Below are 12,333 nucleotides of genomic sequence, written 5' to 3'. Positions count from 1 at the left end.
ATCCCCGTGTATTTGATCCCTTAAATTTCATTATCAGCCTCAGCCAGGCTCTGTGAGTCTCTATGGCGCTAGTAGATTGTAACATAATAGTCCTAGAGCTTGAAGTGAGTGAGTAGTTTAAGTTTGCAGAGATATTTTTGGCACGCCAATTCCCCATAGCCTCTGATGAAGTAGTCTAGTAGATGCCTCTGTTATTTGGGGAAAGGCTTTCTCCTCCACTTGTGCTAGTTTAGACAGTTACTCCAAGCTGAGAATTTACCACAATTGTTCAATCCCCTTGTGTTCAGATGGTAGGGTTTGTGGTCCCCATTGGCTCAAGATGGTTTGTTTGTCCACCAAAAGGAGGTGGGATATCAATTTACCCAGTGAACCATGTAACGGGTAAAGGTCAAATATCAGATGCCCCAACAGGATCACTTCAGCACACTTGGCTAGATATGATCCAGTGATACGTTCTAGTGTGGACAGTATGGAGTTCCATATGGGCTGTTTCTTCGGGCATGACCATAGTAAATGTGTGATTGATCCCTCCTCCATATATTCAGATGAGCAGGGTGTAGAGCCTCCAATATAGAATCTTAAAGATGATGTCTCTTCCTCGCGAACAGGATGCAAAGTTGGGGTCCAGATTTCTGCCCATTGGTCATAGTCTAATATATGCCTAATTCCATCTCCCGGGCATGCTAGAAGGCGGGTTTAGTGGGGTGTCTTGTAATGTGTAGCATGTTGTATATGACTGAAATAGCATGTTTATTGTCTGTGCAGTGTAGAAGATACTTTTCAAACGGTGTTAAAGCTCTCTGACCCCCTGCTTGATTCTAGGATGGAATAGCCAGTGGAGCAGTTACAAGTAATGACATCTTTCAGTCTCTGGGAGGGGTACTCCTTCTTTAGGTGTTCAAAAGATTTGATTGACCTCTCCCAGAGTGAATTTGTGGTTGCCTCAAAGTGACGTGAATGTGGAAAGGAATGTGTTGTGGCCCCAATTATCCCCCACTCTGTCCCAGACCTCTAGGTTTGCCCTTCTGATGAGAGATACATAATGTGTTTTTTTTTTGTTCAGGCCAGGTTTGCCTGGGGATCTTCCATAGGGGTTCCGCTGCCATTGTGTGGCCAGGCTTGCACTATCCCATCTCCGTTTCTCGCCACTTCCAATGAATGAGATAGCATTGATGGGTTTCAGTGTGGTAATAGGCCAGGTTGGGGATGATCCCTAGACCTTCAAAGAGAGGGTGCAGCAAGCCCTGCCTCTTATTGACCCTTCTGCCCAGCCCTTGCATATGAAAGTGACACAGACTGTTTTGTGGTCATATATGTATTCCCTCAGTATTCGAAGAGTTAGGGTTTGAAACACAAATAGTACATTGTACAGTATCTTAACGCTTTTATACTGCCAAGGATTGAGAGGGATTGCTGTTAGCAACTTTAAGTTCAAACCTAACAACGTGTTTCAAGCACTGAAGATTTATATCTCTAGTTTTTGCCAGTGTAGGAGCCAGTGCCATGCCCTGTTAATCAATATGTGTGTCACCTATCAGAGGGAGTTAATCTCTTACACCTGTTTCACAACTGTTCATGGGACTGATTCATTCAAAATTTCAGATTTGCTAAGGTTAATCTTGAACCCTGAGATCTCATGATAGTGATGTAATTTCTCCAAAACCCAGGGGAAGGAGGCTATTCGGTCTGTCAGTGATAGGAGGATATTCTCGGTGAGCATGGTCATTTGAAGTTCTTGGTGGCCAAACTGGATCCCCTTAACCTGGTAGACTTTCTGGGTGTGTTTATGCTAGTGGTTCAAATGTAAGGGTGAAGAGGGGAGGTGAGCGGGAGCATACCGGTTGTGTGCCTTGCTTATGTGTTCCAATTCATAGAAAAAGGCAGTTGACTCGGATTCTAGCCCTTGGGTACCCTGCTAGGAGCCAGGAGCTGAATGTATGTCCTACCCCAATCTCCCCCAGTATGTCAGCCAGTTGACTCTGCTGAGTGCCTTTTCAGTATTCAGGGTGACCATGAGAGGTTGTTTGGCACCTCTGGTGCTGACATTGAGTAAGTGGAGGGTCTTTTTGGTTTCCTCACCAACTTGACATGCGAGAATAAAGCCCAATTGATTAGGGTGTACCAAACTCTTAATCAGGGGTTGAAACCTCAGGGTAGCTATCTTAATATTATCTTGGCATCCATGTAAAGGAGAGAAGTGGGCCTATTTGACCCACAGTCATCAGGATTTTAATTGGGTTGGAAAAAGAGGGAGATGGTGGATGCATTCATTGTGGGCAAAACCCTGCCATTTACAAGGACCTCTATTGCAGAAAAGACCCCTGCAACCTCAGTCATTTATATATTCATTCAAACGAAATCTATGGCTCAGAGAACAGGTGTTTTCTTTACTTCATTGCACCTTTCATACCTTCATACTTATATATACATCCTCAGCTTGTAGTAAAACCATATGACGTCTCTCAGAATATCTTTATGTCTCGGTCTTATGTATACCACAGTTACAATTTTTATCACCAAATAATTCTCTAAAACACAAGTTTGTCTTAATGTGCATTTCATATACAATTTATTTTCTCCAAATTTGACTCCAAAATAAAATATTCAATTAATTTAGCTTGTATTGTGTATATCTTGTTTCTGTCAACAAGTAATTCTGTCAGTGTGCCTTGTTAATGGAGATGTTCAAATACAAAGACATTTTAGATGACTAAAAGGCCTCCTCACTGGGATAGACTAAAGGAATCACTAGAGACAACATGTGGATCAGCGGATAAGTACTCTATGTTAAGTGTTTGCTCACATCAGCCTATAGATGTAACCTGCTCCTCCAATGTTTATGTGCAGTTCTAAATTGTGTACTGACCTGCCATGAAAAGTTACTGGTACATAAGGAGCAAGAAGGATAAATATTTATGATTAGAAATTTTTGATTGTTGATTGTTAATAAAGATATGGATGTGCAGAAAATACTCCTCTGAGTCATAGATTTTGTATGATTGAATATATGAATGACTGTGGTTGTCGGGATCTTTTCCAGCCGCGGCGGCAGTAGGAGTTCCTGCAGGGCGGTGATGTGAGGAGGGGGAGGGACAGGGTGGGGGGTAGAAATGTATTGATTACGAAGTTGAACAGGTAAGTAAACATATAAATACATAAAACGAATTTAGTTGCGTGCACTGCATCACCAACTGAGATGCAGTGCACGCAACAAAATTTGTTTTATGTATTTATATGTTTACTTACCTGTTAAAATACGTAATCCATACATTACTACCCCCCACCCTGTCCCTCCCCCTCCCCACTCCTACTGCTGACCGCGGCTGATCTTTTCTGCAATATTGATATTTTCCCTGCCTTAGGAAATGTAATTTTCAGCAGGGGATCCTTTTGTTCAATACATTTTCAAGGATCTCTATATATATTTTGTGGTGCACAGGTATTTGCACTGGCCAAGGCATTTATAGTACACCTGTTGTAAAGCGGTCCGTGCCTGGCGCCTCGGAGGGTCACAGCTTAGATATGGCTGCTTAAATTTCTTCCTGTCGAGGGTCGCCCCTTCAGAATGGCTTAGTTTTGGTAGTTGGGCCTCAGCAGGGTATTGCAAATGCTCATGGGGGCAGTGCATTGGGCATTATACAGTTGTGTATAGTAGGTGTGGAAGCACACTGTCTTTTCCCAGTCATCTGTTTACATGCTGCCCTGCTAGAATTGGACCTCCAATATAAAGCTTTAAGCATGATGAGCCCGTAGAAGGTTCACCATCATGCGTCCTGACTTATTGTTGTGGTCATAGTATTAATTGTTGATTAGCGTGGAAGGTAGGTGGATCTGTCAGCTCCAAGGGTCCTTATTCGCGCCCAAATTGCTAAGACTCTTCTCCATATTTTAGAGGTGTGTGTTTTCTTATGGCCAGTCTCGAGCTCTGCACCCAAGTTGAGGCACAGTTCTCAGTATTTAAGGAGATGTATCGCTTCTACTATAATCATGCCTTGGGACCACCTTTAAGGCATCTCAGAGTTGAGCCCCACTTACTTCCCAGTATTGTTATGGAGGAGGTAGTCCTTAATTTCTTTTGTGATATTGTTGACCCTCACCGGTTCCTTCTGGAGGTCGACCCAGAGTCTCCAATTGTCCTAGATCCCAGCGGTCCTATGTCTGCCAGTTCGCGAGAAACTGGTCTGTGATCTGAGAGGGTAATAGGATGTTGGTGGAGTCTGCCAGATTAGGGAGCAAGTGCTTGTCCAAGAGGATGTAGTCAAGGTGTGTGTATGTTTTATGAGGAGTAGTCCACGTAAAGAGTGTGGCATGTTCTCCATTCATCCCCTAGCCCCGAGCCATGACTTTTATTAGTGTCCACCTTCCATAGACAGGTCAGTTGAGCTACCTCTCCCCATATGATCTGTATCAAATGTAGGGTATAGGTCTCCAACAATATTAAGGGAAGCGCCAAGCCAGGCTGCAAGGGTATGAATCATCTCCGTCAGGAACAATTCTTGCCCCTGGTTGGAGCTGTAAACAGAGGCTAGCATGAGTGGTTAGCCTCACAGTTAGTACTGAATGGCTATCTATCTCCCATCATCATCTCAAAGTAAACACTCTTTGACCTGGGGGCAGTGCCAGTGTATTGTGAATGCCCAATCCAGCCATTTTTTGTGTCCAAAGGAAATGTTTTGTCCTGGGTAGTCCTTTGATTTCAAGTGAGAGTGGTCTAGCTTTAGTAGATGGGTTGCCCGTAGGAACCCTGTATCTGCTCAGATAAGGAGCAGTTCATGTAGGATGGAGCACCTCTTGGTGGTGTTGTTAAAGCCCCAGACATTATACATGAGTATATGAGAGGTGTTTGAGGACATAGGTCACTAGAAGACTAGGGGGTTGTGCTAGTGGCATACAAGAATCTTGGGGACCTGGTTGTGGTCAGATGGCTATTCAATTACAAAACCTCAAATGCCCCAAGAAAACTGTAAATGAAAGCAACAAACATGCAAAGAACATAGTTACAATGTGTAGTACTGTACAGAGAATAGTCTCTGTAGGGTCCCAGAGCAGCATCCACATTCCAAGAAGAAGACAATGACCACACTTGTAGGGGGATAAGGCCTTTGTTAACACAGATCCAGGGCCTCGCCAACTCAGGCCTGTGTCAATAGTCATGATAGCATAGTTGCCTCCAGGGCTGCTCCATATCTTAACATGGATACAGCAGGGGTCCAGCTTAAAGATCAGGCAGAGGTCATCTCCTGGCCTGAGATGGGAGTTGATGAATGCTGTGAATCCAGGGACGACAGTCCCCTACCTTTGTGCACATGTTCAAGTGACAACTGTTGGCCCACCAGTATTTCCTCCTGCTTGAGTATACTCCTTTTACAGACTCTTCATACTTGGGTAGTCTCAAGGCTCTTTCTTGGGAGTGGTTTTTGTGGAGCATCCGCTTCAGTCTCCGGGAGCGAGATGTTTAACACTGAGTAGGCCTCTCTGCTGACTTGAGGGACCAACATCTGCCCTGCCAATCAAACATTATAGGGAAAGGTCTCCCCAGTGGTGCTCTATCTTATAGTCGCACGAGAACTGATGGGGCAAAACGAACATTGTTTGATCAATGTGATCTCGAATAGGTCTTGGAATTTTTGACTATCATATCCATTGTACCAAAACCCTAAATATTGTGGTAAAAAATATTAAGCACAGAAATTTAGTTTGCCTATACTTATAATGTAAATGACAAACATGTAAAAAAAAACATTGTTTTATACTAATATAGAAAATTATATACAAAAAGATATAGTTTTTAAGATATATGTATAGAGTTAAACATAGAGGCCCTAATAAGGATGTTGGTCGTAATTAAAACTGGCTGGTCATTCCGGCTGGTTTCTGATGGGCTCAAGGAGTTCACCGGGCAGTTGGAAGCCGAAACACAATCCATTATGGATGACATGTTGGTCGTTGTGATTATGATGTTGGTTTCTGACAGGCTTTCCATGTTGGGCTTTCTGACATGGGAAGCCTGTACGAAAGGAACTTTGGGAGACCCTAGCAGGGCCCCTTGCTTCTGTGACCTTTGGAAAGGGGCTAAGGGGGCACTTATGTTGCCCTCCTGTACATCCCTGCACTGTGTGCCTGAAACACGGTGCAGGGATTTGCAGTATCTCCCATTTCTCTATGGGACCTTGTGTTGCGGCCTGTTTTCGACCACTGCACAAGCAACCATTACAACTGCATCATAATTGTGGTTTCAGACCGCCAACCCGAGGATGGTCGGTCTCGAAACCACAGGGAGGAAACTTCAACCTACATTCTAATCATATAACAATAATATAATGTAAATTAAATATATTTAAACAATGTACAATATATATTTTAATTTTAAATTTTATTTTCTTTAAAATGAATCCTATATTGTATATTTATGTAATACTATTTTTTTTATGTATATTGTTCATGTTTTATTTTTTTTTGCCCTGGAGCGCTCCCGTAAGCGCAGTCTTCCGGCGCGCCCGGTGCGCGTACCGGTGAGCGTCCCGTTTGCGCTCTTGTCGCGAATGAAAACATCATCATGACGTATCGCGTAGCCGCGTCCGTGTGATACGCATGGCGTAAGCGCACCCGGAAGCACCCTGGAGCGTAGAGTAAGCGCGTCGGGTCATGTGACCTAAAAATAACACTTTTCATTGGTTCAAGACAGTTTTGGTTTTCAAATGATGAAAGCCCCCACCTGTTTTCCTCATTCTCACTTTGTTCTCTGACTGAGGAAGACCTGTTTGTGAGAAATGGCTACAGTAGCAGCAGCAGCAGGAGCATCTCAGCCACCACCACCACCACCACAAGGACCACCACAACACCACAGTGGTGGAGATGAAGAAGAGGAGGAGGAGGAGCAGGAGGGGGAGAGGCTCTACCTGCCAGAAGATACTACCCCCTACAAGCCAAAGGAGCACATTGTCTGGGAGTTTTTTTAAATCCCAAGGGGCCTCAAGAAAGTGAATGCGCCAAAGGTGACTTGTTTGATCTGTGGCACTGTACTGTCCAGGGGGAACCCTGCCCAAAAATATTCTTTTGGCAACAACACCATGATTCGCCACATGCAACGCCGGCACCCTAACAACTATAGTGCGGCAGAGGTCAGAGAACTGACCAGAAACTCTCCCCAATCTTCTCCCAGCACCTCCCAAAGTACCCAACCCACTCCATCGAGACCAGAGACTAGGGAGATGGTCCTAAACATCCAAACACAGTTTGGAAATTTCAAAATTGTTAGTATATTTTGTGGGCGGACAATTTGCTATGGTGAGCAAAGTGTTAAACTCATCAACTGTGCTGGTGACAACCACAAGTGCCCAGAGAAACCTTAATTTTTTCCTGATTTTTTTTGCTCCAGTTGAGCCGTTTCCAATTCCCTGTTTTTTGTTTGTTCCCATAAAAATTCAAAAAAATATATAAAATTGTTCATAAAAGCCAAAAAAAGTACAAAATGTTGCAAAAAAATAAAAAAAATAAAAAAACAAAAAGAATAAAAAAACAGTTCTTTTTAGAACTACCTCCAATTTATAAAAAAATACTAAATTTAAAAAAAATCTGTCATTCTTTTTTCCCCATGGTACGCTCCCCAGTTCGCTCCCCGGTGCGCGTACCCGTCGCTCCCCCGCGCAAATCGGAAAAAAACCCATTTTTTTTTGCCCCGCGGGGCCCTTTTATAGCCCCCACATCAAACCTAGGGGGTCAGGGGGGGTCTACCCTGCCCCCTTTTGGTCATTTCCCCCTTTGTTTTTCCCACCTCTTGTGTCTCGATCCTACCGAGACACAAGATGGAGGCCCTTCCGGACTGTTTGGAATGTTGACAGACACCCGAGAGTCAATCAGCTTTCCGCGCGCGAACTCACGTAGCGTGCCCCGTTGCGCGTACCCGGGCGCGCTTATAGATATGTATATTTTTTTTAACCTAAATTACTCAAAATCCACTGGAGCACATATCTTGAGACATAGCAAAGGCACATCGGGCTACCATTCCCTACAATTTTGCCAACTTTGGTGGAAATCCATTCAGCCATTTGGGCTAAAAGTGAGTCCAACCGCCCTATGGTAATTAACATGGGGAAAACACGTTTTGGGACCCCCCTTTTATCTCGGCCCCCGCTTGACGAATCCCCCCCAAACTTTCAAGGAAGGAGCGGAGCGCAGCGAGGCAAATTTAAGGAAAATTACAGGCAGATTCCTCAACCAGCGCCAAAGTTATTCCCAATAGAATGTTGCGGATTCCCTATGGAAAACAATCCTAACTATAACTACCTACTGGCGACCGCCAGTAGGTAATATATATGTATATATATATTACCTTTATTTAATAAATCGTCTTCCCTGTCATCCATTTCTGGATTCCTGATTCTTCCGAGGCTATTGCTGTTTGCTGGGCGTTTGGCTTTTGAGGTCTATATATATATATATATGTTTAAGCAAACGCCCTTGAGCTTACAGAGGGCACACAATGCTGTTCTTGCCCTTCCGGTTTGTGTGCCTCGCGCTGCTTGCTGTTCAGATCTCCATTGTTAATGCCATCATCCCGACGCGTTTCGAGGCCAACTCCGCCTCTTAATCATGGGCTGCTGCATGCAAAACACTGAGACCTCACCGTTTCTTTTTTCCTGGTTTTTATTCATTGAGGAAAAAAACGCCCCCAATGGGCGTGGCTCACAGGTAATGCCTAGATGGCATGCTGGTTCTTGTGGTCCATGAAGCAGTGAGTCAGTGATTACCTTGAGTAGGTTCAGTGTTCTCATGTCCATTTAGAGCATAATTAATTTCCTTGAGTAGGACGGATTTTCTGATGTGCAAGCAGTATTTAAATAAAAGAGCAGCATGCCAGTCCAGAGAGAAATCGTTTCCCCCCTTCAGCCTTTCCACAGACAGCTTCAACAGCTTTCAGGAAGTGGTGCTCCTCTGCCACGGCCAGGACTGCCGTGAATTAAATGTTTAAGCAAACGCCCTTGAGCTTACAGAGGGCACACAATGCTGTTCTTGCCCTTCCGGTTTGTGTGCCTCGCGCTGCTTGCTGTTCAGATCTCCATTGTTAATGCCATCATCCCGACGCGTTTCGAGGCCAACTCCGCCTCTTAATCATGGGCTGCTGCATGCAAAACACTGAGACCTCACCGTTTCTTTTTTCCTGGTTTTTATTCATTGAGGAAAAAAACGCCCCCAATGGGCGTGGCTCACAGGTAATGCCTAGATGGCATGCTGGTTCTTGTGGTCCATGAAGCAGTGAGTCAGTGATTACCTTGAGTAGGTTCAGTGTTCTCATGTCCATTTAGAGCATAATTAATTTCCTTGAGTAGGACGGATTTTCTGATGTGCAAGCAGTATTTAAATAAAAGAGCAGCATGCCAGTCCAGAGAGAAATCGTTTCCCCCCTTCAGCCTTTCCACAGACAGCTTCAACAGCTTTCAGGAAGTGGTGCTCCTCTGCCACGGCCAGGACTGCCGTGAATTAAATGTTTAAGCAAACGCCCTTGATCTTACAGAGGGCACACAATGCTCTAATTGGAAAAAGAAACGGTGAGGTCTCAGTGTTTTGCATGCAGCAGCCCATGATTAAGAGGCGGAGTTGGCCTCGAAACGCGTCGGGATGATGGCATTAACAATGGAGATCTGAACAGCAAGCAGCGCGAGGCACACAAACCGGAAGGGCAAGAACAGCATAAAACATTTAAATCATTATACATTTTTAAAGTAATAAATATAAGATTGTTTTTATTCAATACTTATTTAGTTCAACTCCCACACTAAAGTCCCACATACCTAGCAACACAAATGTAATATATCACAGCATTAAAATATTATAATAATTACACAATTCACATAATTAATTAACAATTATTTAAATAAAAATAAATAAATATTGTATAATTAATAATTATTTATTTAACTTCCCACCCTATACCCCTACAAACCCAACAACCCATACCTAAAATGTGAATTAAAAAAGTGTAATAATACAAAATGTACAATAATATGTATCAATTCATAAAAAATGCAGCAATAATTATTAATTATTCAATTATTTAATTAACTTTCCACCCTATACCCTTACAACCAGTACCTAAAATAATTCCCCAAAATAATATTTACACACTTTGCATGCTTAATATTCAAATAAATAATTATTATTAATTTAAATAAAATGATACATTATACTTAATTAACGCTGGTTTAGCATGGCAGCCATTTTCTTTTCACCTTACCTGGATCTAGCACCAGGAAACCCCTTTGGGTAGCTGTGCGCTTTATAAGACGCAATAATAATAATATTAACAATGCTCCTATAAACCTCACAACCCGCTGCAACACTATAAATTACTATTTTACAATTACATTAAAAATAAAAGTAACTTAAAATTACAAATTATATATAAAAACAGTAACAACAATTACTCAAACAATGTAACACATATAAAATGAAAATATAATTTAAACACAAACTTCAAAAGCAATATTTCATGCCCTAAAAAGTAGATATTTTTGTCAATTATATTTTTGCACTCAATATGTTTGTGCCACAATATAATTTTTTTTATATTTCTGCAACTTGATAGTTTGCACTCATTATTTTTTTCCGAATACAATCCTCTCAGCTGTGTCCAATGGTCTGTCAGCCGTAGGTTCTGCTGTGTGCTCTCACCTGGCTTACGGGGAATCAGTGAGCGTACGCTGCAGGACTCCCACAGTGCCACCATCTTGCACATTTTATGATGGCTGCACTCCCCACGCCATTGCCTCTGCATTCTCTGGGACCTCTGGGCATTCAGGGCCTTCCAAGGCTCACACCCATTCAGCCGACTGAACTTTCAAAAATGTTGTCCGATATCACTGAGCCTCCAGACAAAAGTATGGCCCAAAAGATTATTCTAGCTGGGGACTTCAATGCTAAAATTTCTAACTTGGAACCACCCGGGATAAATACCCGAAGTGACCGAGCAACAAAAAGGGGTCAAGAACTGGACTTGCACATCCGTGAACATATGTTAACTAACATTATGGATGTAGGCCCTACCCCCAACATTAATTACGTTCCAACATTTAGAGGCAGAGATCATTCCTCAACTGTAGATTATATTTTTATGTCACCTGAGATCATTGACAGCCTTACGGTGGCCAAGGTTATTGAGACCGCATTTGGGGATCATAATGCCTTGGTTGCAAACATCAGACTAGGGTCCTCGCCAGTGTTTAAAAGCACTGTGGGAGCCAGAGATATAACCCGCGCCACAAATAACTTAAGATTGAAATGGAGGGGGATGGATAGTGGCAGCATAATTAATCAGGTCATAACCAAACATCAAAATCTAACAGACTCGTGCACACTATCTGATGGGAACCATCAAAGGGTAATCTCAGATTTTACAAATCTGTGCACAGTTATAAAAACACTCTTAACTGTTCCCAACTGGAAAATAAATATGGACCCTAAGTGGTTCGACAACAACTGTTCAGCTGCAAATAGGGCTCTGCGTAAGGCACTGAATGCTAAGCCCAGATGCCAAATTGAGGTTTGGGAGGCAAAGAAAGAGGTACAAATCTGCAATAGGGAAACGTAAGGCTATCATCGTGTCAGAACCCTGGGAGGAGCTATCAGACTCTGCATCAGGGAAAAAAGACTCGATCTTTTGGGCTGCAGTAGAAAACATGCGTAACATGGGAACGCAAATGTCAGTAATAGGCTGTACCATCTCCAGCTGTCAGTGGGAAGATCATTTTTCTAAAGTGTATGCAACACCCTCAAATGTCAGTAATAACTTTGTACCGGGCGATTTACGCTCCTTAGAGATCACTCTAGGAGAGGTCATCGCAGGCATTAAACAAAGCCTTGGCAATAAAGCCCCTGGGCGAAATGGCCTCCCAATAGACATTATCAAATTGAAATCTGAACTTTGGGCACCCATCTTGAAAAATGTCTTTAATAGCCTACCTTTAGTGCCAATACCTGACACATGGTCCACAAGCATAATAGTGCCTATATATAAAAAAGGAGAGAGAACAGACCCAACAAATTACAGACCCATCTTGCTCCTGGACAATACCCTTAAAATCCTGGGGCGAGTACTATACAACAGAATAAATGAGTGGGTAGATGAAACTGGGATCTTAGACTCCTGTCAAATGGGGTTCAGAAGCTGGGTTGGAACAACCGAGCAGTGTCTAAATCTAAATTTAGTAATTGGCAAATATACCATTGCTCGGTCGGTACCAATCTACCTAGCGTTCATGGACTTATCGTCCGCATTTGACCTAGTAAATAGGTCTAAATTGTGGTCAATCCTCCTGGAATATGGCTTAGACAAAC

General features: G+C 42.9%; 1 protein-coding gene across 1 annotated transcript in view; it reads left to right on the top strand.

The window, feature by feature from the left end:
- The window catches only part of LOC147688945 (ATP-dependent translocase ABCB1-like), a 1,419,218-nt gene that overhangs the window by 129,263 nt on the left and 1,277,622 nt on the right, over nucleotides 1-12,333 (top strand). The gene's annotated exons all lie outside the window — the stretch shown is intronic.

The sequence above is a fragment of the Lissotriton vulgaris genome, chromosome 10, assembly GCF_964263255.1.
Source record: "Lissotriton vulgaris chromosome 10, aLisVul1.2, whole genome shotgun sequence".
NCBI classification, from domain to species: Eukaryota; Metazoa; Chordata; class Amphibia; order Caudata; family Salamandridae; genus Lissotriton; species Lissotriton vulgaris.
Note: the sequence above shows the minus strand (reverse complement) of the source record. Positions and strands in the feature narration are given on the sequence as shown.